Source organism: Anabrus simplex, chromosome 1 (assembly GCF_040414725.1).
Source record: "Anabrus simplex isolate iqAnaSimp1 chromosome 1, ASM4041472v1, whole genome shotgun sequence".
NCBI classification, from domain to species: Eukaryota; Metazoa; Arthropoda; class Insecta; order Orthoptera; family Tettigoniidae; genus Anabrus; species Anabrus simplex.
Genome location: NC_090265.1, coordinates 344820393 through 344847807, shown reverse-complemented (window position 1 = coordinate 344847807; position 27415 = coordinate 344820393). Strand labels below are relative to the sequence as shown.

The 27415-nt window shown below is 39.2% G+C and overlaps 1 long non-coding RNA gene across 1 annotated transcript in view; it reads right to left on the bottom strand.

The window, feature by feature from the left end:
• Nucleotides 1–331: 331 nt before the first annotated feature.
• The window catches only part of LOC136865977 (uncharacterized), a 40205-nt gene continuing 13121 nt past the window's right edge, over nt 332–27415 (bottom strand). Inside the window, exons 2-3 of the long non-coding RNA XR_010859472.2 lie at nt 11738–12265; nt 332–676 (exon numbers count right to left, since the gene is read on the bottom strand). This is a non-coding gene — a long non-coding RNA (uncharacterized lncRNA). The remainder of the gene's footprint in view (nt 677–11737; nt 12266–27415) is intronic.

Below are 27415 nucleotides of genomic sequence, written 5' to 3'. Positions count from 1 at the left end.
GAGTCACTAATTATTTTGAATTCATAATAATTTTCTTCAGCATAATTTAAATTTTAGTCAGTGGGTAAAATTATTATTATTATTATTATTATTATTATTATTAGTTTAATTTCGTACCATTAGGGGCTGATGACCTAGATGTTAGACCCCTTTAAACAAGAATTTGCGTGGGTGTATTTCACAGGAGACCCAGGAAAAATATCTATTATAATATTTGTTCACAGTGTTTTAATTTCAAGAGCACTAAGATATTTCAAGGCAGAGTAGCAATGCCTTGTAGCTCTTCTACTTGCCTGGCTGTCTTTGTAGCTTAAATTATGTTTTATTCTTCTAAACTATTATAATTTTACAATTATATACACTTTTTTTTTTAAAATTGTCTGATTCCGTGGCTGAATAGTCAGCACTGAAGCCTTCAGTTCAGAGGGTCCCGGATTCGATTCCCGACCAGGTCGGGGATTTTAATCATGTCTCATTAATTCTTCTGGCTCTGGGACTGGGTATTTGTGTTTGTCCCAACAATTCCCTCTTCATATTCAGACAACACACCACACTATGAACCACCACAGAAACTGCAACAGTGATTACATCCCTCCATAGGGTTGGCATCAGGAAGGGCATCCGACTGTAAAACAGGGCCTAATCCACCTGTGCAGCACAATTCGCACCCACGACCCTACAGGTGTGGAGAAAAAGCATTAGAAGAAGAAGAAGATACAATTTTTAAAATTAAAAATCTAGTGAAAGCATAGTTTGAAATAATAGCAATATTCAACTTTTTAAAGTTGCAAATAATATTTTGTTTGTTTTTGATGAGCTCTTACACTGCATTTTGTTCTATTTCATTTCTTTTTGCAAATAAGCAATTAATATTACTGAAGAGTATCCAATATGGTACTCTAAAGGTAAGAAATCTAAAAAATATGTGATCCTTTTAACAGCTTGAATCCTGTGTTTCGATAGAAATGTTTACATTTCATTACAATACTATGAATACTATGAATACTTGGATAATGAAATACCTGAAGATTGGACAAAAGGGGTGATAGTTCCTATCTTTAAGAAAGGGAGTAGAAGGAAAAGTGAAAATTACAGAGGCATCACCCTCTTATCACACGGCCTTAAAATTATGGAGAAGATCATTGAAGCCAGAGTAAGGGATATACTAGAGCCTATCTTAGAAGAGGAACAACATGGCTTTAGGACTGGAAGAAGCACAACAGATCTGATATTTGCTTTGAGGATGTTGGCAGAGAAACACTGGGAAAGAGGAAAAGACCTAATTATTGTGTTTATGGACCTTGAAAAGGCATATGATAATGTTCCTAGATCAACTATTTGGAAAAGTTTTAGAAAACTTGGTGTACCAGAGTACCTTATTAGGAAGATCCAAATGCTATATACTAATTGTAAAAGCTGTGTCAGAATTGGAGATGGTCACTCTGAATGGTTCAATACAACCAAAGGAGTACAACAGGGAAGTGCCTTATCACCTCTTCTATTCATAGCAGATACCATTTTAAAGGAACTAAAAGGAAAAGGTAATCAAGATCATCAGGCTCTGGTGTTTGCTGACAATGTGGCAATATGGGATGAAACAGAGAAGGGAGTGGAAAATAATCTGAATGCATGGTATAAGAAGTTTGATGATTATGGAATGAAATTGAACCCATCAAAAACAGTAGCATTGAAAATCAGCAGACATAATACAGAATGCAACATAAAAATACAGGACCACCAAGTTGAAGTAGTACACCAATTAAGTTATTTAGGAAGCGTAATGGCTAGTAATAACAGAGCTGAGATAGAAATAACAAACAGAGTAACCAAAGGCTCTAACTTTTACAGTATCGTTAGACACCTACTAGGGGATGAGAAGGTCCCACAAAGAACAAAAATGACCCTGTACAAGTCATATTTCATTCCCATCCTTACATATTCTCTGGAAACCTGCACACTAACATCAAAGGATTGTAGTAGGATTCAAGCCTATGAAATGAAATTTCTTAGAACTGCCCTCCAAAAGATCTGACTTGATCATGTGAAAAATGATGAGATCCGATCTAACCTAGGTCTAAATGAATCGATGGAGGAAAGACTTAGGTCATCTAGGCTTAAATGGTTTGGGCATGTTACACGAATGAATAGCACAAGGTTACCATGTGCTTATTTGGAAATGAGAATAAGAGGTGGAAGACCAAGAAGAAGATGGATGGACCAACTGAGGGAAGACGTGAAGAGAAGAGGATGGAATTGGGAATCTGTCTTGGACAACGACATGTTTTTGAATAGGCAACTTTGGAAGACGCTCGTTTTCAAACACACCACCCGGCTCACTGGAAGGGCAAACCGATGATGATGACTATGAATACTTCCTGGGGCCCTGAAACTTGAGTACTACGTATGGTTATCAGAGCAGTCGTGCTGAATTTGACATAGATTTCAGTACACAGTTACGTGAGACTAAGTGGATAGGTAAAGCGATGAAGCAGAGTGTGCAACACCATTCACGTTATCTCAAGAAGGGTATGTGATTCTCAAGATTTTGGCTGCTGGCCTCAAGAACAATTCACATCCCTAATATTCAGTTCTGTCTCTTGGCACAGGCCAGAGTTATGTAGTTTCCTCTGAAGTCTCAGTCTTATTTAGGCATACACAGTACGACTAGCACATCTGAGTGATGTGAAAAGTGCTACTCATAGGGTCAGTCATGCTGCAATATCACTTTCTGGCCCATTGAGGAAAGTAATGGCAAGCTACTACTCATCATGCCTGAAATACCTGATTATAGTATTGCCATTGGTTCTTGCAGCTTCCCCATAACTGCATAACCTTTTATGGTGCTATATAAGGATCCAACCAGCCTCTCGTCTAGAGACTTAATAGACAGACGATATTCAGTTAGTTTTACCTGCAGAGTAGATGTTCCTTCACAAAAATCAAGAGAAGTCTTAGAATACTTGGAAGAGGAAGGATTATCCATGGTTAAAAGAAGCGACGACAAAACATATATAAGTCATAATGGCACCAGCACAATAGACCTGATCTTAACAAACCTGGGTAAACTAAAATCAATAGGACAGAAAATTATCCTAAACCCAGTAAGGAAACATCAGATGGTAGAAATCATGCTTCTAATTAAAGGTGATTATGATCAAGAGGAGATTGAAATCCGTAGGATATCAAGGAAATTCCTACAGCACGATGTATGTGAGACAGACAACCAGGCAACTGTAAAGATGGTGGTGGAAGGCAACCTGGAGGAAGCTGCCAACGAGCTAGAAGATTTACTACAAGGCGCAGACATTTCAGAGCCTCCATTTAAAAGGAAAGCAAAGCCTTGGTTTAAGAGAAATTGCTACGTGGCAAGAAAGACTGCACTGAAAGCGCTGCATGCATCCCTTAAAGCCCCAAGCACCAATCTACTACAAGATTACACCAACAAGAGGTGGACCTATAAGGCACTCATAAAGCAGGAGAAAAAGCTATTTCAGGAACAGGAAGAACAAAAATTGATAGAAAAAGCGAACAATGCCCGTATAAAGCTCTTAACCCAAGACGCCCAAAATATCTGCAAAATATTCCTATTGAGGTTTGGGAGAATCATGTGGGCCATGTATTAAGTACAGTAAGTACAGTAATTTAGCTCAAACACCCACGGGAGAAGAAGACCTAGACACTGAACTGTTTATTCAAGGAAGTAGAAGATGCTAAAAACAGCTCCAAGAATAATAAGGCTTGCAGTCTGGATAATATCTACAATGAACACATCAAAATTGCTTTCCCGACACTAAAAAAAGCAATAACTCATGTCTTGAACCAATGCCTTAAGCAAGGAACGATTCCAAGCAGCTGGAGAATGTCCACAGTCAAAATGGAAATGGAAGCACTGAAGATCCAAACGCTTATAGAGGCATCACCCTCGAATGTACGATGCTAAAGATCCTAACAAAACTTTTATGTCAACGCCTGACTAGCGAAGTCGATTCCAAACTACCAGAGGAACAATTCAGTTTTAGAAGAGGGAGGAACATGATACAGGCCATTAAGTGTCTACTGGATGATATTGAAGCAGGTACAAGTAGAGGGGGAGGCAAGCTATACACCATCTTCGTAGACTTCTCCAAAGCCTTCGACTCCATCAGCCGAAAAACATAATGGAGAAACTAGACAGATTAATGAGAAGTAATGCAAGTCTCAAATGACTAATTAAGAACATGCTGGCCTCAAACTGCATAGAAATTAGTGACGGAATAGCAAAGTCCAACCCAATTCAACAAACCATCGGTGTACTACAAGGGGATCCACTAAGCCCAGTATTATTTATAATTGCTACGGCACCGGGCGAGTTGGCCGTGTGCGTAAAGGCGCGTGGCTGTGAGCTTGCATCCGGGAGACAGTAGGTTCGAATCCCACTATCGGCAGCCCTGAAGATGGTTTTCCGTGGTTTCCCATTTTCACACCAGGCAAATGCTGGGGCTGTACCTTAATTAAGGTCACGGCCGCTCCCTTCCAACTCCTAGGCCTTTCCTATCCCATCGTCGCCATAAGACCTATCTGTGTCGGTGCGACGTAAAGCCCCTAGCAAAAAAAAATAAATAAAATAAATGCTATGGCGGACATTATAGAAGTAATCCCTGAAGAAACAAGCATATGTATGTATGTATGTAGACGATATTGTGTTTGCCTCGAGGTCCAGCGAGAAACTGCAAGAGACACTTGACGCGTTGGTGAAGTGGACAGAAGAGAATAAATTTCAATTAAATGAGGAAAAGACAGTATCAATGACATTTAGGAAAGGAGGTAAAGCATCAGAGTTTCATATACATGGGAGACCTCTAAAGAATGTATCGAACTTCAAGTACTCGGGAGTCACACTACAAACTAGAGGTAATGTTTTCTCTACCCACATCAATGACAGGACAAATGCAGCAATCAGAGCCATCAACGACATACAGAAATAAGTTGTCTAAGAAAACAGCCCTTAAATTATTTGACCTCAAAGTCTCACCAGTGTATCAGTGTACCAATTGTATGGCCGCATCTAAAAATGAAACAGTTCGAGCAACTAGAAAAAGTGAAAGCTATGTTTCTGAAAAAGGCACTATGTGTCTCAAAGTATACGCCTTCAAGGCTCGTATATGAGTTAACTCGTGAACTTTTCTATGTAGAGGATCTCCATTATCACCTACCACTACCAACTACACCAACATATCTACAGTTCATAGAGAAATTAAGAGCAAAGAAGAGAGACATATGGAGCGAATTTTACTCGACGGACGCAATGATTTACAAAGACTGGCAAGGAGGAGGATATAAGCTCAGACACTTGATTACACGCTTTGCAATAGACAAATTTCATTATAAGTTGTGTAAAACTAAGAAATTCCATCAACCAGACACGGACTGTATATGTGAATGTTGTGGTAAGAGCTGTGAACGTTATCATGCCATGATTTGTACTTCTATTTATTCTTCTGCAAAGATGACTAATTATTAGTGTAAATATATTTTGGCCATTGGCTGCAATAAAATTTATTATTATTATTATTATTATTATTATTATTATTATTATTATATATATATATAATTCGCTGGGGCCATCAAGGACCACGTTAAGTCTTGTTGCATTTGACAGTGAACTTGGCCTTCTTTAGAGCCCAAATTTCCCTCATTCTTTGTGAGTGGGCCTGCTTACGCTCCTCTGTCCAAGGGGCACCGTGTCTTCTCTTCGGTTGCTCGTCTCGGTTTAGCCCGTTCGTCAATATTTTCTTGCGGAAGAGATCTCTGTTAAGGGCGTCTTCAGCTGAGATATGGAGCATTTGCAGGTCTTCTTTAGTATTTCTAAACCAGGGAATAGTGATTTTGGGGTTTGAATCAAAAAAGTGAAAGATTACTTTAGTTAACTTTCTTCCGTCCATTCTTTTCAGATGACCGTAAAATCGTGCCCGTCTTTTTCTGATTGTGTCGGTAATTTTCTCTATTTTGCTGTAGACTTCCTTGTTGGATCTCTTTTGATGGATTCCATTTCTGTACTTTGATCCCAAGATTCCTCACACAATTTTGCGTTCTCTTTTCTCCAGTTCTTCAAGGAGTCCTTTGTTGGCATTTAGAGACAGGGTTTCGGCTGCATATAGAACTACTGGCTTCAGAACTGTTTCATAGTGACGTATCTTGGTGTTTTGGGAAAGGCATTTTTTGTTGTAGATTGTGCGGGATGTTTGGTAGGCTATTTGCAGTTTGCGTACTCGCTCCTGAAGTGCTTCTTTGTCCAGTCCATTTTTCATGATGATCTCACCCAGGTATTTGAATTTGTCTACTCGGGTGATGTCCCCGTATTTTGTATGAAGTTTTGGTGGAGCCTCTTTGATGTTAGTCATTACTTCTGTTTTCTCAAATGATATCTGCAAACCAGTTTGTTCGGCAATTTCCTTTAAAATTTCAACTTGAACTCTAGCGGTTTCTATGTCGCTTGAGAGAACAGCAATATCATCGGCAAATGCTAAGCAGTCTGTTGCGATCCCCTTAGATTTGGTTCCTATTCTCAATGGACTGCAGTTGGTTTCCTGTAATCTCACCCGCCAGGTTCTGATGATCTTTTCAAGAACACAGTTGAAGAGTATCGGGGATAGCCCATCACCTTGTCGGACTCCTGTTTTGATGTCAAAGGAATGCGAGAGACATCCGTGGAACTTCACCTTGGATTTTGTATCGGTCAGGGTGGCTCTGATTAATGCCAGCAGTTTCAAATCAACTCCAAATTCATTTAAGATGTTTAGCAGGACTTCCCGGTCAATGGAGTCGTACGCTTTCTTAAAGTCCACAAAGACAGACACATACTGCTTGGACCTTAGTGTACAATATCTGATGATCGTTTTCAGATTTTGGATCTGTTCAGCTGTTGAGCGACCTTTTCTGAACCCTCCTTGGTATTCACCTATTTGATGTTCGACTTGTGCTTCCAAACGCTCCAGGATGGCAAGTGATAGAATTTTGTAAGTCACGGGTAGCAAAGATATCCCTCTGTAGTTGTTGATGTTCTTCATGCTGCCTTTTTTGTGTAATGGATGGATCAAAGCTATTTTTCAATCTTCGGGTAGGGTCTCCTTGTTCCAAATTTCTTCTGTTTGCTTTTGCAAGATATCAAGTGATTCCTCTGGGGCATATTTTCATAGTTCTGCTACTACTGAGTCTTCCCCCGGCACTTTGTTATTTTTGAGATGGGCAATGTGGCGCTTGATTTCATCTCTGTCGGGTGGTCTGGAATCTGGGTACCTGAGCAAGGGTTCCTTGGTTTCAATGGGGCTTTGCGGTTTAGAGCAATTAAGTAAATTCTTGAAGTAATCTGCCAGAATGCTGCAATTTTCTTCATTTGACGTCGCCAGTGTGCCGTCCTTTCGCTCAAAGCATAGAGATGGTGGTTTATAGCCAGCGAGTTTGCGTTTGAAGGCTCTGTAGTACTCTCTGCTTTCATTCTTCCTAAAGTTTTGTTCTATCTTTTGAATGAGGGATTTTTCGTATTTACGTTTCTCAGTTCTGAACACCCTCGCTGCTTGGGCACGTTGGGTTTTGTAAGTTTCCCAATAATTTTCTGATTTCGTAGAGTAGTACTGTTTCCACACATTGAGTCTTTCTTGGAGGACTGATTCGCAGGTACCATTCCACCAGGCATGCGTTTTGCTTCTCTTGATTTCTGCAACGTCTTTGGCGGCCTCAACAAGGAGACTCTTGGCATTGTTAAAGTCACAGTCATTTGGTCTAGCCTTCTCCTGGAACTCCTCGACCCTTTGCCGAAGTTTATCATTGTCGAAGCGTGTGATCTGTTTGGTTGTCTTCCTTGTGTTTGCGGGAATTGGTTTGAATTTGATAAGAGACATATAATGATCCGAGGCCACATTCATGCCTTTCGTTACCTTGACATTCATAATCTCAGGGCTGTTTCTCCTGGAGATTGCAACATGATCAATTTGGAACTCTCCGAGAGCTTGGATGGGAGAACGCCAAGTCATTTGCTTTCTGGGTAGATGGCGAAAGTGGGTCGACATGACCTGCAGGTCATGGACACCAGTCTTTTGCCGTTGGGATTGGTTCTTTTGTGAGCAGGGTAATTTCCTATAACTTTCTTGTACTTCTGTTCACGACCTAGTTGGGCATTGAAGTCACCCAAAAGAAGCTTGACATGGTGTTTGGGGATTTTGTTTAATTTTTCATCCAGTAGGTCCCAGAAATTATCAACTTCGTCTGGATCAGACTTGTTCTTATCGTTTGTAGGAGCATGTGCTTTAACTAGGGCGTAGGTTTTGTTCGCGCATTTAATTGTGAGTATAGACAATCTGTCACTCACAGGTTCGAAATTTGCAACCGATTTAAGGATCTTGGTTCTAACAGCAAACGCGGTTCCAAGCATCACAGCTCCATTGAGGATTCCTCTTTGCACTTTGATCTTGAAAAATCGGTAGCCTTCGGATTCAAAAATCTCTTCATCTGGGTACCTTGTTTCCTGTAGGGCCATTATGGATATCTGATTTTCGTGAAGAGCTTTGGTGAGGGTTTTCAGCTTGCCAGTATGTGTAAGTGAATTTATGTTGAAAGTTGCTAGAAAGGTTTTAGATTTTGGCCTGAGTTTTTGACTCTTCGGGGTACACCGAGACGCTCCGACTCGTCTCTTGCATGATGTGGAGTCGCCCCCAGAATCCGAACGAGACTCGTGCGCCGTGGTGTTCACGACAAGGGATTTATCCGAAGATTTACCCCCTGGGGTATGTTTCTTGAAATGTTGTGCCATCATGCTTTTTGACTTGACTTTGCTTTGGACGGGTACCCATCCTTTTACAACTAGGGTTGTTAGCCCTAGAGGTTGCCTCAAGATGTTTTCTGGCTTCTGGTCATTTACCAGTCTTCGCCGTAACCCTGGCAAGGGACCAGTTTTTTTTCTTGGTGGTATTTTATTTCCCTACTACCCTCTGACTCTGCTGGCGGCAGAGCCAGCGAGCTTCCCCAATTCCAATGGGACGCGCCCGATGGAGGTAACCGGTAAATCCCCACACGGGTTACTATTATTATTATTATTATTATTATTATTATTATTATTATTATTATTATTATTATTATTATTCAGTTAGTTTTGATCCCATTTCTAGAATTTTCAGTGCAATGTGTAGCTGTATCTTGGGAACTACAAATACATATTTCCCAGGGACCTGCAATTTGAGAACTATGCAGGCTATCAGACAACTCATGCTGAATTTGGCATTGATTTCAGCATACAACTGAGTGAGACCAAGTGTATAGGTAAAGGGACAAAGAAATTGAGGAATTTATGTACCCTATACTGGCAGCGTAACAACAAAGAGATGAGGAATGTAGTTGGATTCATGGTGGTATATGACATGGAAGGGATCACTGACATCCACTATGTTAATGAAAGAGTGGTGGTGGTGGTGATTATTGTTTTAAGTGCATGTACAACTGGGTTTCAGTGAAAGAATAATAAAGACAGCTCTGTATCTAGGGAAGGAAAATCTAGCGCTGGCAGGTGTATGCAACACAGACCGGGTGCAACAAGGATAATAAAACTCTATTTCTGGATGATCTAGGAAAGCTCCTCTATAAATATAGTCACCATAATAGCTAAATGCACAGATTGGGACAGCCAGGACTGGTCGCTGTTGGCATACAGTCAAGTAAATCAGCTGATTCGTATATTTTTATATTTGAAGTTCAAGTCTCCAGCATAGTTTTGAGAGAAGATATTGGGTCACTGTTTTAGACACTTTCCCTTGTACTTTCGATATTACAGTTTTCAGCACCTACTGTAAAATGAGGTGATTCTGACCACATGGTGTGAATCCGATCTTTTACATGTTTTTCAACGATAGGTAATGTTGGCGCGGCATCGTAATAACAGTCCCACAGCTGATCTCTGTTTTGAGTTCTCGACGAACTGGTTTACAATAATGGTAAGTTGTAAAGAACAGTACCAACAATTGTCAGATGTTCCTCATGTGTATCCCACTCGTGAGGTGGCAACAAGTACCTCAGTAACAGAATGTTAAGTTATGTTATTTTTACTGTTATATGAACATCTTGAATGCTACTCTTCATTTGCGCGTTCATAGTTAACACCGTTTTGGCACTATCTGAATCCAATTATAATATTGCAATTTTTCAGGGTGAATTTGACCATGTGAGTTTATGAGAAGGTTCTGGGACAAATCTGAAAGTCAATATCCCAGTGCAACCTTTCAAACAATTTGTACTTTTTCTGCTTCAAGTGCATGTTCATTTTTCAGAAAGACAAAGTAAACTTACTATCAACAACTTACTTTCTCAAAAATATTATTTCATATATATTATCTTCATTGCTGCCAATAAAATATCTTACCCTCTTTTGTAGGAATTTTTAAGATTGTGAAATCATTTACTTTTAATTCTGCTCTGTCTTTCCTTCTCCTTGTCTCCTGCATTATCATTTGCCTAGTGCATCTCTGCATCAAAATTAAGCAAAATGGAGGTAGAAGGCATGGAAAATACATATATTTAATGCCGTAAATGATTACGAGATTGAGTAAATCATCCTTAATATTGACAGTATATTTTGCTACTACTTGGAACTCATGTAGGAGCCAATGACCTTAGATGTTAGTGCCCTTTAAAGAACAAGCATCATCATCATCATCATCAAACTCATGTAATTCAGATTTGTTTAGGAATTATTCATAATTGTATTGCCCCTTGAACCACCTAATCATGTTTGTACCTCAATTATAACCTTAGACACACTGATTGACCTCATGGTAACAAATAATCCACAAAAAATCCTCAAACATGGCCGAATACCAGTCCTGGACATTTCTGTGCATGACCCTATTTACTTGGCTTATTCACTGTGTGTTCCTAAATTCCAACCAAAATATGGGACTTGCAGAGATTAAAAAAAAAAAAAGTAGACTGGCAGCAAATGAAACTTGATGCCCTTGACAGTGGATGGGATAATGTAATTCTGAGGACTAAGATAGATGAGAAACTAGAACTGTTTAATTCTGTTATTCATCGACTTTACGACAAACATGCACCTAAGAGAAAAATGATGGTCTCCCAGCCATCCTGCCATTGGTTGACATTTCAGCTAAAAATATATGATGGGCTCAGAGCCAGAGTAGGCTAACCCATGCTTCCACAAAAATCTGTTTCTTTATGCCTAACCTCTTATTATGAACTTTTCTGTTGTCTCAAAGTGCTCAACCCACTTATGAACTGCAGTCTTGTGCTGCCATCTGTATATTCTTTTGGCAACTTGAAAGGGCTGGAAAACACGAGTGCCAAACAAGCCTAATCCACTCAAGATGGTTGATAACATGCTGTCAGAGGATGACACTGAGGAACTTCTTTCCGATTTACCTTACGATGATGAAACATGCAAGCTTGAAAATGATACTGATGATAGCGAAGGTAAGTGTGTAACCACTTTTGAACATGTACAATCTACTATTAATCCATGGGTTGAAACTACTGTGGTTATTATAGTTATGTTGCTTAGGCTCCTTTGGCACAATATGTTTTCCTGCTTTTCAATCATGAGTAGCCTATTGATGATTAATTATTTCCTTTTGCAGAATCAGAGTATGTTTTAAATTTATTTTTATTTTGTATAGCAGAAGGATACAAGTTTACAAACAATGATAAAAAATTATTTACAACTATGTACTGTACATATATGAGTAGTCTTAAAACATACAGAGTGAGACTTAGATCACATGATGTAGTAGCATCAGAGTTGAATGTCCAACATGCTTAACCATTTCACAGCTCCATCAGTGGCCTCATGGATGTCCTGCATTGTTCCGTTGAACTTCCGGAGTGGGCAATCCATAGCGATATGATGGTTCTAATTATACCAGTAGACCAAAGAAGAAAAGATTGGATGGGAACCAAATGATTTATGTATATCTGAAGTGAGGAAATTGCTTTTAGAGGTGCACAAGAAATTACTTCTTGCCTAAAAAGACATATTGAGACACACATCCTTTCATACATTAAGCCTTTGTTCCTCTAGAGTGATAGCTGTGGAGGACCAAATAGGAATATTAAGATGTCACTATTGTTTAGTTACATCATTCATACATCTTCTCAACTGCAATACAGCAAAAGTTCTTTGTAGCAGGTCACAGTTTTTCATCTTGTTGATGATGATGCTTGTTGTTTAAAGGGGCCTAACATCGAGGTCATCGTCCCTTTTCATCTTGTGATCAGGACTTCAGCGTAACTGAAAAGAAATACAAGTCAGAAATTTATGTGCCTGAGCAGTGGGCTGAGCTGATAGAAGTTTCAAAAAAGAGACCACCTAAATTTGTTGTGATGAGGATGGGAACAGAAAATTTTTTCAGTTCAAGGAATCTGGAGCTTGCTATCACTCACATAAAAGTAGCTATGGATGGTAGAAAAGTGAAAGGCTGAAAACTCTGTATTTTGCTTGAGAAAGGCCATCCGAGAACAGTGAACATGAAGAACAGTCATAATGATGAACCCCATTTTTACAACTTAATCTTACCAAACACTCTCCAGAATGTCCAAAAGAAACGGAAAACTTTCACCTAAACAAGTTGCATCCTACTGGGTGTGAATAACAAAAGAAACGAAGAAAGATATCATTGAACTTTTAAAGTTAATTCCACTGATTTGTCACTACTACAAACATCTTAAAACCAGTCAGAAAGATGCTGAAGAAGATTCTTCCTACAAATACTTCCTAATTCCACTCTTGTAAGTCTTTTATTGTAAAAACATATGTTATCAAAGGCAAAAAGTTGCTTTTCCCTTGTTTTTCTTGTTTCTAGAAGAGTCATGAACATTTTCACAAGTGCTTAACATAAAGTTGATTGTTAGTGTCCTGTTTTCATAACACCAAACAAGCCTATTCAATTTGGGACTTACTTTTTTTTTTTTGCAATTTAATGGTTATGTATATTTTTAAGTCATGTGTGTACATAATTCTGCATATTTTCTGTAATGTATTTGACAATAAACACTGAGATATCAAATAGTCTCATTCTCAAAATTTGTGAAGTCCAAGAAGTACCCAGCAAACTAAAAAATGCCACTATCATCGCAAATTCAAGGAAGGTAATCGCAGTGTTTGTGGTAACTGTTCCGGGATATCTGTGGAACAGCAGAGGTGAAAGAAGGTGTCAGGATGAATGGGTCTAACTACAGAGTTAAAGTTAATTTAAAATTTAAACCAAGGTTATATTTTCCAGAAAACAATAGAAATTTGATAGCTTTTCACTTTAGGGAAATTACAAAGACATAGCAATCTAAAAACAAAACTTAGAAGGATCCAAGAATTTTACCTCTTGGGCTACAAGCCCCTAGTTTTACAATTTCGAGCTCCTAGCTCAACGCACACATTTGTTTAAGGGCAGAAATCCCCTAATAACATGGAGCACTTGCTCACACCTTACACTGTCAAGCCTCCCAGAGGCCTTCTTATAACACTAGAAAAGAGCTGACACGCTCTCAGTTTTTCAAGCCTATTCAAGGCAATACCAGACTTTACAATAACTTGCCATCAAGGCACAACTTACACAAATGAAACGGGGGGTATCTCGTACCCAACCTACTGGGCCTTAGCAGAAAAAGAACAGGTTAAGTAAATGGCCCGAAACACCAAGTTGAATGGAGGCATGTACTTGCACTCCTAAATATGCATTCTTAAAACCTAAAAGGCACTAGGCTGATGAAACAGGGGCTATTCCGAAACTATGGAGGTGACTCGTGTAAGAATAATTTAAGACATTACAGAAAGGAAGAAAACCAGTTACAAAACATAGTCACCTCAAACCAATATGAAGGGGAGCTCGAGAGGGTAAATCACTCTCTATCCCCGAATTACAGTTGCAGATTTTATGTTTTTACATAAGCTGGCAGAAAATTACATTTTTAGAAAAGTAGGTTACATGATAAAGTTTTGGACCTTTCCCGTGGGTTAAACTGCTGAGCTAGCAAGAAATAAAGATGTTAAACGGCCACTACCTTGCTGAAGAACTGCTGCCCGATGAAAGAGGCACCACCCGCCTCCTGCTTCGCATACACACACTTAGTTAGATGTTGATCAAATGGCCAAGAGATGTGAAAATCCGCAGTTTATAAACCCTCGGGGAAAGTTCGAGACCTTTCATGAATAATCAAGCCACACCCTCTTACTTTATTGGCGGATACAAGGTTACACATAAAATCGAAGAAGAAACCCGTGATGGGTTAGAAATTAATTACAGAAATAAGTGATTGGCTGAATTCAAAACTGGCGGAAAGAAGAGATCAATATTGCCAACCCAAAAATGAATGAACATAATTTAGTAAAGAACAAACTTATGAATACAAAATTTCTTCAAATAAAGTTCCTTCACTTCGCACCAGGGTGCATGATCATAGTTTTTGTAGTGACATCTGTTGCAGAAAGTCCAAACTTCTTGATAAATGGTAAACAAAATGCGTAGAATTTTATACAGTACTGGACACTTCACAATCACCAAATTAAGGTAGTGACATCTTGTGAGTAAAAGTTTATGTAGATCTAATTCCAAGTTCTGTGTTTCTCCTGTAGAGGAGTTCAAATTGGCACAAGATTTAAATGTGCGGCGTAGAGGTGTACCGCCCGGTACAGTAACTATCGCAGGAAATCACTACAATCAGTTGCAGGTAAAATTCTCGCAAGAATTCTGCTTAACTGCCTCCAGGTTATCTCAGAGAGTCCTCCCAGAGTCCCAGTGTGGGTTTTGAACTTCCAGAGACACAAGTGATCTGATCTTCTGTGCAAGGCAATTTCAGCAAAAATGCAGAGAACAACAAAATCCTCTCTTAGTCTTTTATGACCTGGAAAAAGGATTTGACTCTGTTCCTAGACCTGCTATATGGGCGGTACTGAAACACTTTGGCTTCCTCAGCGTTTTTATCTAGTTCAGGCCCTCCATGATGGCATGACTGGACAGGTTTACCATCGGAATAGGATCTCGGATGAATTTCCTATTACTCATGGGCTGAAACATTGGTGCGTGCTTGCTCCAACACTATTTGCATTATATCTGACTGCTATGCTACATGAATCTTTTACGAACAACCCAGGTGCAGAGGTTAGGTATCGTTTCAATGGAGGGCTTTTCAACCTAGCAGGACTTCGCTCCAAGAGGCTCACCCAGGTTACAAAGGTAACCAAAATGGTGTATGCAGATGATGTTGCATCACCTACACCCACACCAGACAAATTACAACAGTCAGTTAACTGTTACAAGAGTGCATGTGATAGTTTTGGTCTCACCATTAACGTTCAAAAGACCTAGGTCCTGGCACAATAATCACCAGGCATAACCCTTCCACATTTTAACATCTCCATCTCAAATACTCCACTGGAGCAGGTAGCCTACTTTTCGTACTTGGGTAGTATCCTATCTATGCACTGTAACTATGAGCAAGATGTGGAGAAGAGTTGGTACTGCCCACGCAGCATTTGGACGACTATCACACCGGCTGTTCATGAATAAAGACCTGACTCTGAAGACGAAACTCATGGTGTACCACGCTGTTGTCATCACAACATTGCTGTATGGTTGTGAAACTTGGTCCTTTTACTGATGTGACTTGTAAAAGCTTGAGCGTTTCCACCAACAAAAACTTCAAGCCAAGAGCATAGATTCGTCATCCATCATTAGTCATCAGCTTAGATGGATTGGCCATGTCTGTCAGATGAGTGATACCAGATTTCCATGTCAAATCCTGTATGGTGAACTTTGTTCCAACACCAGACCTCATGGAGCCCCCGTGAGGCGCTACAAGGACCAGCTTAAGCACACTATGAAGATAACATGTCTCAATCCACAAACCTGGGACACGCTTGCTCAAGACCGTACAATTTGGCGCTGGACCATCCCTACTGCTGTCAATCTGTTTGGAGGGGAATGACGCAGATGTGAAGAGGCCAGCAGGGAAGCACGAAAACTCCATGCTGCACAACCATGCCCTCCTAAAACAATTCTGTGCAATCTGTGTGGATGCTTATTCCATGCTAGAATTGGTCTGTTCAACCATCGAAAGTACATCCACAGACAGAAGTGAATTTATTGGAAGAGTTAATTACTCAGAATCAAGTTAAAGCCGCCGCCGATATCAAATAATATTTTCTCAGTTTGTTGATACTGTGGCTTAGGGTACTCGTGCTCTGAGCACATCATATATGAACAATACTGAACTTTCAGAAATAGAATCAAACAACAGATCTGTGACAAGAAATTTCAATATTTCCAACATTTAGGTATTAACATAAATAGTGGAATCACTTGGAAACAACTCTGATCATTAGGTATTGGTAAACCCCATGAGTGTCATAATCGACCTGAAATCCTTCTCGATGAGCTAAATAATCACTTTGCTACAGAAGTCCTAAAAACAGAACAACAATCAGTACAAAATACCATCAATTGCTTACGAAGGCAACAACCACCAGATTGCCGAACATTCAAATTCCAAATGGTTACAGAGTACGAAGTATGGAAGGAGATACTCTCAATTAAGTCTCCAGCTGTGGGAGCCAATGACATCCCTATCTCCTACATAACCAATATCACTGATATAAATTTGCCAATCTCACCATTGGTTATTTTTCAGCTAAATGGAAAGATATCCTTAAAATTGCCTTTACACAGAAATCTCCTGCAAAAGCCATATTAGATTTTCACTCTGTATCCATGCTTTCACAGCTTTCTCTAAATCCCTAGGAAAACTAAGATAACTAGTACAATATTTGGAAAAGTATTAATTTTTGATCCCTTTCAATTTGGTTTTAGAAAAGGACACAGACTGTGACAGCTCTAGTTAGAATTACGGATGACAGGAAATTGACCCTTATAACTGCATATTTGTCACTGTTAATATTGACATCTTATTAGCTAAGTTACAAGGAAACCATCTCGGTTCCACTACAGTATAGCTGCTCTCCTCACACCTCACAAACAGACAACAACGTGTAGTGTTGGACAATAAAACATCACAGTGGAAGAGTCAAATCACAGGCGTTCAGCAGGGTTCTGTACTTGGACCCCTATTATTTATTCATTATATTAAAAATAAAGATTGGATGTGCAGAAAAGGTGTGTGGTAGAACATCAGGAAATGTGAAAGACAAAGAAACACACTGGTGGAGTGATAGGGTAAAGATTAAAGTGAAGGAAAAGAAAATGGCATGGAAAGCATGGAAAACATCTAAGACTGAAGAAAGTAGAAGAAAATATGTAGAGGCAAAGAATTTGGCCAAGAAAGTAGTGGAGGAAGAAAAGAGGAAAAGCTGGGCCTTATTCACACAGAAATTGAGAGATGATACACAGGGAAGCAAGAAATTACTGTATGGTATCTTAAGAAACAAAAAGAGAGATCAAGTAAACACCAGATTTGTGAAGGATGAAGGTGGCATAATTTTAACAAAGCCAGAAGAAATAAGAAATAGATGGAGAGAGTATTTTCAGAAGCTGCTGAACATAAGAACGGATGACAGGCATTCAATGGACTACCAGGAAAGCCAATTAGTTGATGAAGAAATGGATAAAGAAATTACAATGAATGAAATTGAAATGGCAGTAAGAAAGATGAAGAATGGAAAAACTGCTGGAATAGATGAAATTTCAGTGGAGATGATAAAGGCAGGTGGAGCTGTAGGCCTGCAGTGGACATATCGGGTTCTCAGGAATATCTGGGAGAATAAGGAGGTCCCTGGGGATTGGCGAAAAGGAATAATCATCCCAATTTTCAAGAAAGGTGATAAGAAAGTTTTGAAGAACTACAGGGGAATTACTCTAATATCCCATGTTGCTAAGATAATGGAAAGGATACTGGAAAGTAGAATAAAGTTGAGGGTTGAGAATCAGATACAGGAAAATCAGTTTGGTTTCAGAAGTGGAAGGTCAACAATAGGGCCCATTTTCATTATGAGACAACTAATGGAAAAGCATTGGGAGTACGGGAATGATATGGTGATGACATTATTGACATTGAAAAGGCATATGACAGTGTCCCCAGGACGAAAGTTTGGGACAGTCTGGTGCAAAAAGGAATTGGACAGGGATTAATAAAAATGATCATGACATTGTATAAGGAATGTTGTAGTTGCGTGCAAACACAAGTTGGTTCAAAATAACTAGTGGGCTGAGACAGGGAAGTGTTCTATCACCAATCCTGTTTACAATAGTAATGGATGACATCATGAGAACAGCAAAAGCAGCATATGGAGGAAGAGAAATGAACATGATGTTATTTGCAGATGATATTGTGATTTGGGGAGAAGACGACAGGAAGGTTCAAGAACAGTTGAATGTGGTGAATGGGAAGATCGAAGAATGTGGATTGAAAATAAGTGTAGAAAAGAGTAAACTCTTGTTATGACTAGAGGGGAGAAAGAGGGTAAAGGTCAGATTAGACTTGCAGACAAGCCCCTGGAAGTAGTGGAAACGTTTAAATACCGGGGGAGTGAATTAATGGAGAATGCTCGAGTGGATGCTGAGATTTTTTTTTTTTTTGCTAGTTGCTTTGCGTCGCACCGACACAGATAGGTCTTATGGCAATGATGGGACACGGAAGGGCTAGGAGTGGGAAGGAAGCGGCCGTGGCCTTAATTAAGGTACAGCCCCAGCATTTGCCTGGTGTGAAAATGGGAAACCACGGAAAACCATTTTCAGGGCTGCCGTGCGACAGTGGGGTTCGAACCTACTACCTCCCGAACACTGGATACTGGCCGCACTTAAGCGACTGCAGCTATCGAGCTCGGTGATGCTGAGATTAGTAAAAGGATTCAAGCTGGAAGTTGTTTCTATCATAGTGTAAGAAACATGTTATGGGACAAAGATGTGCCAACGGAAGCAAAGGATACTATGTACAAGATGTATTACGTACCCATAACAACTTACGGAGCAGAAACTTGGACAATGACAAAGAAGGTGAGAGTCGAATACAGGCAGCCGAAATGAAGTTCTAGAGGGGTATGATACAGAAGAGTAGAAGAGACAAAATAAGGAATGAGAAAATCCGGGAAGAAATTAGAGTGGAAAAATTGAATGATAGAATAGAGAAGAGCCGACTAAGATGGTTTGGGCACATAAAGCGAATGAGCGACGAAAGAATGCCAAAAAAGGTGATGAAATGCAAATCCAAGGAAGGAGAGGCCGTGGACGACCACGATTGAGATGGAAGGATACCATCCAACGCAGCATTATAGAAAGAAACCTGGACTGGGACACAGTGTTGGAGGAGGAGTGGTGGAAAGACTGAATAAAGTGGAGAGGAACCATATTTGCCCCTACCCGGCTACAGCTGGATAAAGGGAAATGATGATGATGATGATGATGATGATGATTAAAGATATCTAATCATTTACATAATTGTACCCACCACCCCTATGCAGATGACCTACAAATCTATAGCCACTTCAGAATTCAAAATATTGATACCACCATTCAGCAAATGAATACCAATCTAAACCTAATTAACTCCTGTGCCAGTGATAATTTTCTCTTAATCCAGTGAAGATGCAGACTATAGGACACGAAAGAACTATATCTCGATACTAAATGAGTCCTCCACCCTGTCTCATGATCAACGGAATGGTAATACCATTGCAAAAGTGAAAAGCCTTCGGGTCATTATAAATTAAACCTTAGACTGGAATGAACGAGTAACTGATACTTGCAGGAAAGTATAAGCTTTGCTTCAAGTAGTGAGGCAATAAGGATTGAGAGCCAAGTTCAAGGTTATCCAATATCCCCAGCCAGTGAGAGAGAGTCTGCAGCTAGTCATGTGATCAGTTTTGGCCAATGGGAGAGCAGCGCAAGAAGATTTAGCAGGGAATCCTGAGGATGAGGGTGTGGTTGGGTGTTCCCACTATGTAGAAGATCTATTGGTGATGGGGTGGGGGCTGGTGCTGGGGAGTTGGCTGTCAATTCCTGCCAAGGCACCATCTTGAGCTGAAGCCATGGTTCACCTTGTCATTGGCTGCTGGTTCCCAGCTATTGATTTTACTACAACAAGGTAGAGTGCACTAACAGAGATGTCTGTAAGAACAGCTTGAACGCATGCATAATTCAAAATAAGATACAGGTTTAGCTGAGGTATTATTTTTTTGGCAAGAAACTCTGCTAGAGAGTGGTGTGCTGTTACTTCGTCATGCCAAGAACATACATTGTTGATGCCCAAGGCTTTAAAGTGGATGGGAACAAATTTGTGTTTAACGAACTGGCCATATTGAATTGCACAACCTTGCAGACACCAAAAGTCTGTAGTGATGTCTTTGATGCTCAGTTTCCATATGGCTTGCAAATGGAAGAGGAAAAAAAGAAGCAATGGATTAGAACAAATTTGGGTTTGCAATTGGATGATGGAGATACTCCTTATTGCATGTTACCAATGATCATGACTGGGTACTTGTCTACAGCGGATGTTGTGTTTGTCAAAGGATGTGAAAAGAAGGAATGGCTGCGTGAATACCATCCACCAATGTGTGAACTTGGAAAATTCTAAATTCCCATGAAGTAGATATTTTTCACCAATAGAGCATGTCAAAAATGTATCAAAAACATATCAGATGTAAGGCTTTTCAGGCATTTGCTCTATTAACCAGCGTTTTGTCTTAGGTCTGACACTAAACTCATCAGTCTGAAAAGCCTTACATCTGATATGTTTTTGATACATTTTTGACATACTCTATTGGTGAAAAATATCTACTCCATGGGAATTTAGGATTTTCCACACTCTCCAGTTCTGCGTGAAAATTTCTGCATCCATTATATCATTTATCAGCCTTTCCTCTCTTTACAATACTTCTACAGTTCAACACTAACATTTTTATGTCATCCCTACTTGACTTCCAGATCTCTGTACCCTTATCAATGCTCCCTAGACAACCCTGTTTCCCTGAATGTACCTCCCTATTACACTTACAAACAAATTTCCTAACTTATACGTACCACTGTGGTTTAAGTGAAGGCCATCTGAGTGCAGATCCCTATCTCCTACCCACCCATTAGGATCTAGAAATTTCACTCCCAGTTTCCCACATACCGACTCCATAGTCTCATTTAAATCCCCAATCACCCTCCAGTCAGTATCCCTCCTACACAGTATTCCACTGATAACAATCTCCGCTTTCTTTAACTTCAACCGTGCTGCATTTACCAGATCCCACACATTTCCAACTATGTTGGTACTTATATCAGCTTGCCTTGCGTTGTTGGTACCAATGTGAAACACTACCACTTTCTCCTTCCCCTCCTCCCTCTCTTCTACATTCCTCAACATTTGCCTCAACCTAATTCCTGGATAACACTCTACCCAGGTTCCCTTTCCTCCACACACCTTCCCCACGTGTCTAACAATGGAATCCCCCATGATCAGAGCCTCAGCCCTACTCAACTCATTTGATCCCCCCCCCCCCTCTCCTGGTTAGCCCTATCTTTCCTGATAGCTGCAGAAGCTACTTCCTCCTCCCTTTTCTCTTTCCCATGACCCTGTTCCACCTGCCTTTTCCTATCCTTTACTCTACATTTCCCTTTCCTACCTTTTCCCTTCCTCCTACTTTCTCACACCTCAGCAACAGTTCCCTGTTCCTCATCTTCCCTCTGTTGCTCTACCTGGAGTGGCTCATACCAAATTCGCACAGACACCTGTCCTGAAATCTGATCCTGAATAGAGCCCTTAGCCTGCAATCTCCTTCGCCTTAGAGCATTAAAGCACCTGTCTTCTACAACTCCCCCCTTTCCTTCCTCTTTCTTTCTTGTACACCTACTGTAACCTGTACATTGAGGGAGGCCATCTTCCTTCCTGTCTTCTGTGAGGATCCTAATTATCTCCCTCGAACTCTCCAACTCCTCCCTCATACCACTCAATGCCTCGCCACACCCACAGTCCCTACCCTTGCACTCCTTAACCATTCTTTACGGGGGGGATAAAAATCAAAATAAAAAAAATTAAATTACTTATGTGCAAAATAAAAAATTGAACGGAGGGATATATTGTCTGGGATAGTACTCAAAGATCACATGACAATAAGGTAATTAATATATGACTACACTACAATACTACTTAGTTTACCGTAACTCTATTTTTATCCTACAACACCTTAACAGGATAAAAACTGCTGTTAATTACTGAATAGCGAAAGGAATACACAAGAATTACACAAATCTAACCTGCAATTAAGCCTATCCTAGTTACAACAACAGAATTTCAGTAAGAGAGTTTCTACGGATACCTCTACTATTACATGTTATAAATCTCATTTTTGGTCCGTATTGAAAATTTATAGTTCAAAAACAATAAAGGCAATCTTTAATCCACCTATTCATTACATTAATTTCCACTTATAGTGGTTACATAAATATACTATACTATACTATACTATACTATACTATACATAAACATACTGATAATATGTTTATGTAACCACTATAGGGAGCAGGCATGGCCGCTCTTAGCGCCTCTTGCGGAAGAAATCGGTAACGTTTTGGTGATCTTGTCTTGAGCGGTCAGTCCAGGCTTTGTAATTGTGGGTGTGAAATTGTGGTAGTAGTAGTGTATCAAAATGCCTAAATCAAATAGAAGCTGTTGTGCAGTGAACTGCCACAACAAACAAACATGCATGGAAAAGAAATTACATTTCACACATTTCCTCGTCGTCCATAGGAATCGGGCAGATTCAGGAAGTGGATTTCGGCTGTGGGAAGGTTAAAGTAAGTACAGTAGGCTACCTTGTTTCATTTGTGACGTAAATCACACATTTCATATCACATTTTAAACATACCAGGTATGCCAAGTCAAGAACACGTTCATTTAAGTACACGTTGAAATATTACATTTCATTTCAATTGTGCATTGCAGCAGGTTCGAATGTTTACCTTCATGTCCTTCCATGCGTGCATGTCTTGACTACGCCGAATAATAATAATAATAATAATAATAATAATAATAATAATAATAATAATAATAATAATAATAATAATAATGTTTTCCTGCATTTCAGTGCAGATGGAACTCCATCGGAACCCACCAAATGCTCCGTCATTTGTAGTGAACATTTTGTTGGAGGAAAGCCAAATAATATTGAAAATCATCCATCATATATACCATCTGTGTTTCATGAGAGCTACAAGAAGAAACCGGAAAGAAAAGTGATGTATCCTGGTTTTAAGAGCGAGTAAACGAATGAAATGCTCAAATATACGTATGTCTTTTATTCAGTAAACTCATGAATTTATTGTTAAAAACGAGTGTGTGAAAAACTACGTAAGTCGGTGCAAGCAGCATTTGAGATTGAAGCAACAGCTTTCGAATGCACTTGTGTTTTTAGTGGGAATGATGTAGGCACACAGTGCAACTCAAGCACAGTACCTCTAAGTATTTCGGAAAAGGTGGATGAAAGTTGTGGTCCCAACAACCCCTCTGGACATATGCAGAGGATTTCATGGATACCAGAGCATAAAAAGTGAGGCACAGTTGAAGGTTTTAACAAGTGCTTTATTTAAAATATTCAGTTTTTTACTTTATTTCTTTGTTGCTAAAGTGTCTATAAATATAAGTAATAACGATGTTTGCTTACTCTTTTTAATGAAAATTAAATTGGACCTATGCTTCCTTGACTGTCATATTTGATGTACATCGGACTACTGCTACGCGAATATTTTTTACTGCTCTTGGAGTAGTCAAGAAACGCACTTCTAATTTAATTTTCTGGCCTAGCAAATTATCCGTGCAAAATACTTTGTCTCGTGCTTTTAAAACATATTATCCTGACGCACGAGTTTTAATAGATTGCACAGAAATGAAATTAGAAACGCCAGCAAGAATAGATGAGAGACGTTACATGTATTCTTCGTACAAGTCATGTTATACATTTAAATTTATATTAGCTGTGGCCCCAAACGGAACTATTGCTTTTGTTTCCCCCTTGTTATGGTGAAAGAACTAGTGATACTTTTATTGTTAACAATTCAGGCTTCCTAAATCTTTTGAGTGAAGGGGACATTATATTAGCCGACAAGGGATTCCCGGGTTTTAAAACACAGTCACCTCATTCTTTACTTGTTATGCCGCCTTTTCTTCACAATGGGAGATTTACAGAAGATGAAGTGTTACAAACTCAGAGTGTAGCAAGTGCGCAAATTCATGTTGAAAGATGCATACAGAGGGTGAACATTTTCAAAATCTTGAAAAATATTCCGTATATCAGCGACATTATTTACGTAGCTTGTGTGCTGGCAAATTTCTTGCCACCAATAATAAAGAATGTAGAACTGTAACCCTGGACATAATCCACTCGTATAAATCTATCTTATCAGAACTTCGCTTAGCAACATGGCGTGTTATCTACTTATTCCAACTGAATTCCTGTTTATTAATAGTAATGCTATTTGTTTTACGTCCCACTAACTACTCTTTTACGGTTTTCAGAGACACCGAGGTGCCTGAATTTAGTCTCGCAGGAGTTCTTTTGCGTGCCAGTAAATCTACCGACACGAGGCTGACGTATCTGAGCACCTTCAAATACCACTGGACTGAGCCAGGATCAAACCTGCCAAGTTGGGGTCAGAAGACCAGCGCCTTAACCGTCTGAGCCACTCACCCCAGCTGAATTCCTGTTTATTTGCTTACCGGATGCTGCCTGTCAATAAGTTGTCAAAAGCACAGTCAATTTCACCGAAAAAATCTCACTCAGGAAATTTGAGTTTTCACAGATTCATATATATGAGGTAGTTACAATATTGTTATTAACTTCGCCCTGTGACAACAATATCAGGTTTAAATGTATTTTTATATGTACAGCATTACAACTTCCATAGCATTACTTCATATTTATCTTGACGACAAGATGCAACGATATTTTTTGCTGTAACTATGAAGCAAGTCTTCCAGCGGAACACACTCTTACCGTATTAATTCTCGGAACTCCGCCAGAGCGCTCTGTTACTAGTACCGTGCACGCTCCCTATAAGTGGAAATTAATGTATTGAATAGGTGGATTAAAGATCGCCTTTATCGTTTTTGAACTTCCTCTACTATACCGGTACTTCACAAATATTTTACAATAATAAAATAAACACGCTAAATTCTAATGAGATATTACTCATATACTACTGTATAGTATACTACAATAAGTTTAAACTACGTTCATATGTATCCTAATTACAATACCGGTACCGTATTGTACCAGGAAGCATAGGCCCTGGCACATCAGTGTTATAAAATCTTTAATCATCAAAGAATGGCTGAGTTGTAACATTGGAAACAGCGGTACGAGGGAATATTCTCATCTCTACTGCTCTGTGTAAGTGTGAGGGAGACAGCAAGAGAGGGGAACAAGGTCAAGTAACGTCAGCGCCACATGTATCTCACCTCACCATGGATACGTCCAGAAATTATTTTTGTAACTTCTAAAAGGCTTGACAGATAAAAATGAGATAAACACCAACATGTAGCCCACATTTCAAATGTACAATGATAAAAATTTGAGATCAATCCATCAATTAGTTTAGAAGATATGACAAGTAGAAGTTTGGGATACGTAACCACTCCTCTGTCGCTTGACCCAGTGAGCTAACTTCCAGCGGAATATAAATAGGTCAACAACTCAAGGAGATGATCAGTTGAAATCTACAACTTGATCATCACTGAAGGTCATACTGCTTCGTCATGAGATACGAGTATGTCATATTCTAAGACTTTGAATTTGTGCGAGATCGTAATAAGTGAAACTTCAACCACGTCGTGGACGTGTGGAATATTATAAAGTATTATAAAACTGAGTTTCGTCGTATAAGATTTACGAATTTCTTGAACAAGTGATCTCGTGATATAGACTGTGTATTTAGGTAGAACTGAGAATACCAGTGTTTAATTTGCCATTCGACAGTATTATGGACTTTGTTAATTCCTCATATATTTGACCTCTGTCGTAATCACTTATGGTGACAAGCATATTAGGAAATTGTGCATGATAAATTAAACTTTCAATTAGTGACAATTTCATTAGTTTTGAGAGATATTTCTCGTAGATAATTATGATTGTGAACTATTTGAAGTATTATTCCACTCGAATATTCAGTGATTAATAAGACTGAGTGTAGCTAATTTTCACGTATTTTCTTGAACATTCAATCAGTGTCATAAGAAAAGGATTGAATATTAAGGACATTTTATGGTGATATTAGGTCATACGAACCCTTATTATGAAAAATCATTCATAAAAACCACTTAAGCAGTGAATATTGGGATTCAAGAGACTGTTATAGAAGTGGTGTTAACTGCATTTACTCAAGTATTTAATGGACTGTGATAGTCATTCTCATACTGAATTTACGACATAATCTGTGGTTATTATGAACTGTGCTAGTGTCTAATTTCATGTCTTAAAAACTGTGTAGTGGAAGACTGTGCTTTTGACTTCAGAAGTGATCTCATTTTATTACCACAGTAACTTGACGTGTAGTTCGAACTATGACATAGAATGTGCTATTCCAAGTCATGTATTCAATGCCATAGTATAAAAGTGCAAGTAAAAACTGTGCATTCAGACTTATTTCAGTGTGAAATGCAACTTATTAATGATAATTAACAGTCGACTTGCTGTATAGTGCCAACTGAACTTTCCCGGGTTTTTATATATATTTTTTAAAACACTGGAAATCTTAGCGAAGTGTGCTATTCCAAGTCATGTATTCAATGCCATAGTATAAAAGTGCGAGTAAAAACTGTGCATTCAGACTTATTTCAGTGTGAAATGCAACTTATTAATGATAATTAACAGTCGACTTGCTGTATAGTGCCAACTGAACTTTCCCGGGTTTTTATATATATTTTTTAAAACACTGGAAATCTTAGCGAAGTGTCGTAATCTCACACTACTTTGAATGTCATATCCAGCGTGGGATTATTCGTAGTGTCTTCGAGGGATATTCATGGTATCCAGTGAGGGATTAATCGTGGTATCAACGAGGGATTAAAACGTGGTGTCTTCGTGGTATGGAACGTTGTACGCTGCTGGTGCTGAGTTTGAGTTCATGCTGTTCGCTGCAGAAGTTCCAGTCATCAAGCTGCAGAGCCGTACTTCATCCATTCTTATAAGCAGAACACAGGTGATATAAGTGTATTTTACATTTTCTTGAGTGAGTAATTACATTTAAGACAACAACTGACTTTTTAATAAGGCACTCGATCAATCTCAATATTCAACAGTGCTACGTTTATCAAATGAAAAGTGCCTCGTCTAACAAACTAATTTTTGATCGTGTGAATTCTAATCCTACTACTTGCAGAAATTGTAGGAGGTCATTCAATAAGACTTCAGGTCATATTTAAATGAACTTTAGGTTTCTCTCCAAAGCAAGCATAAGTG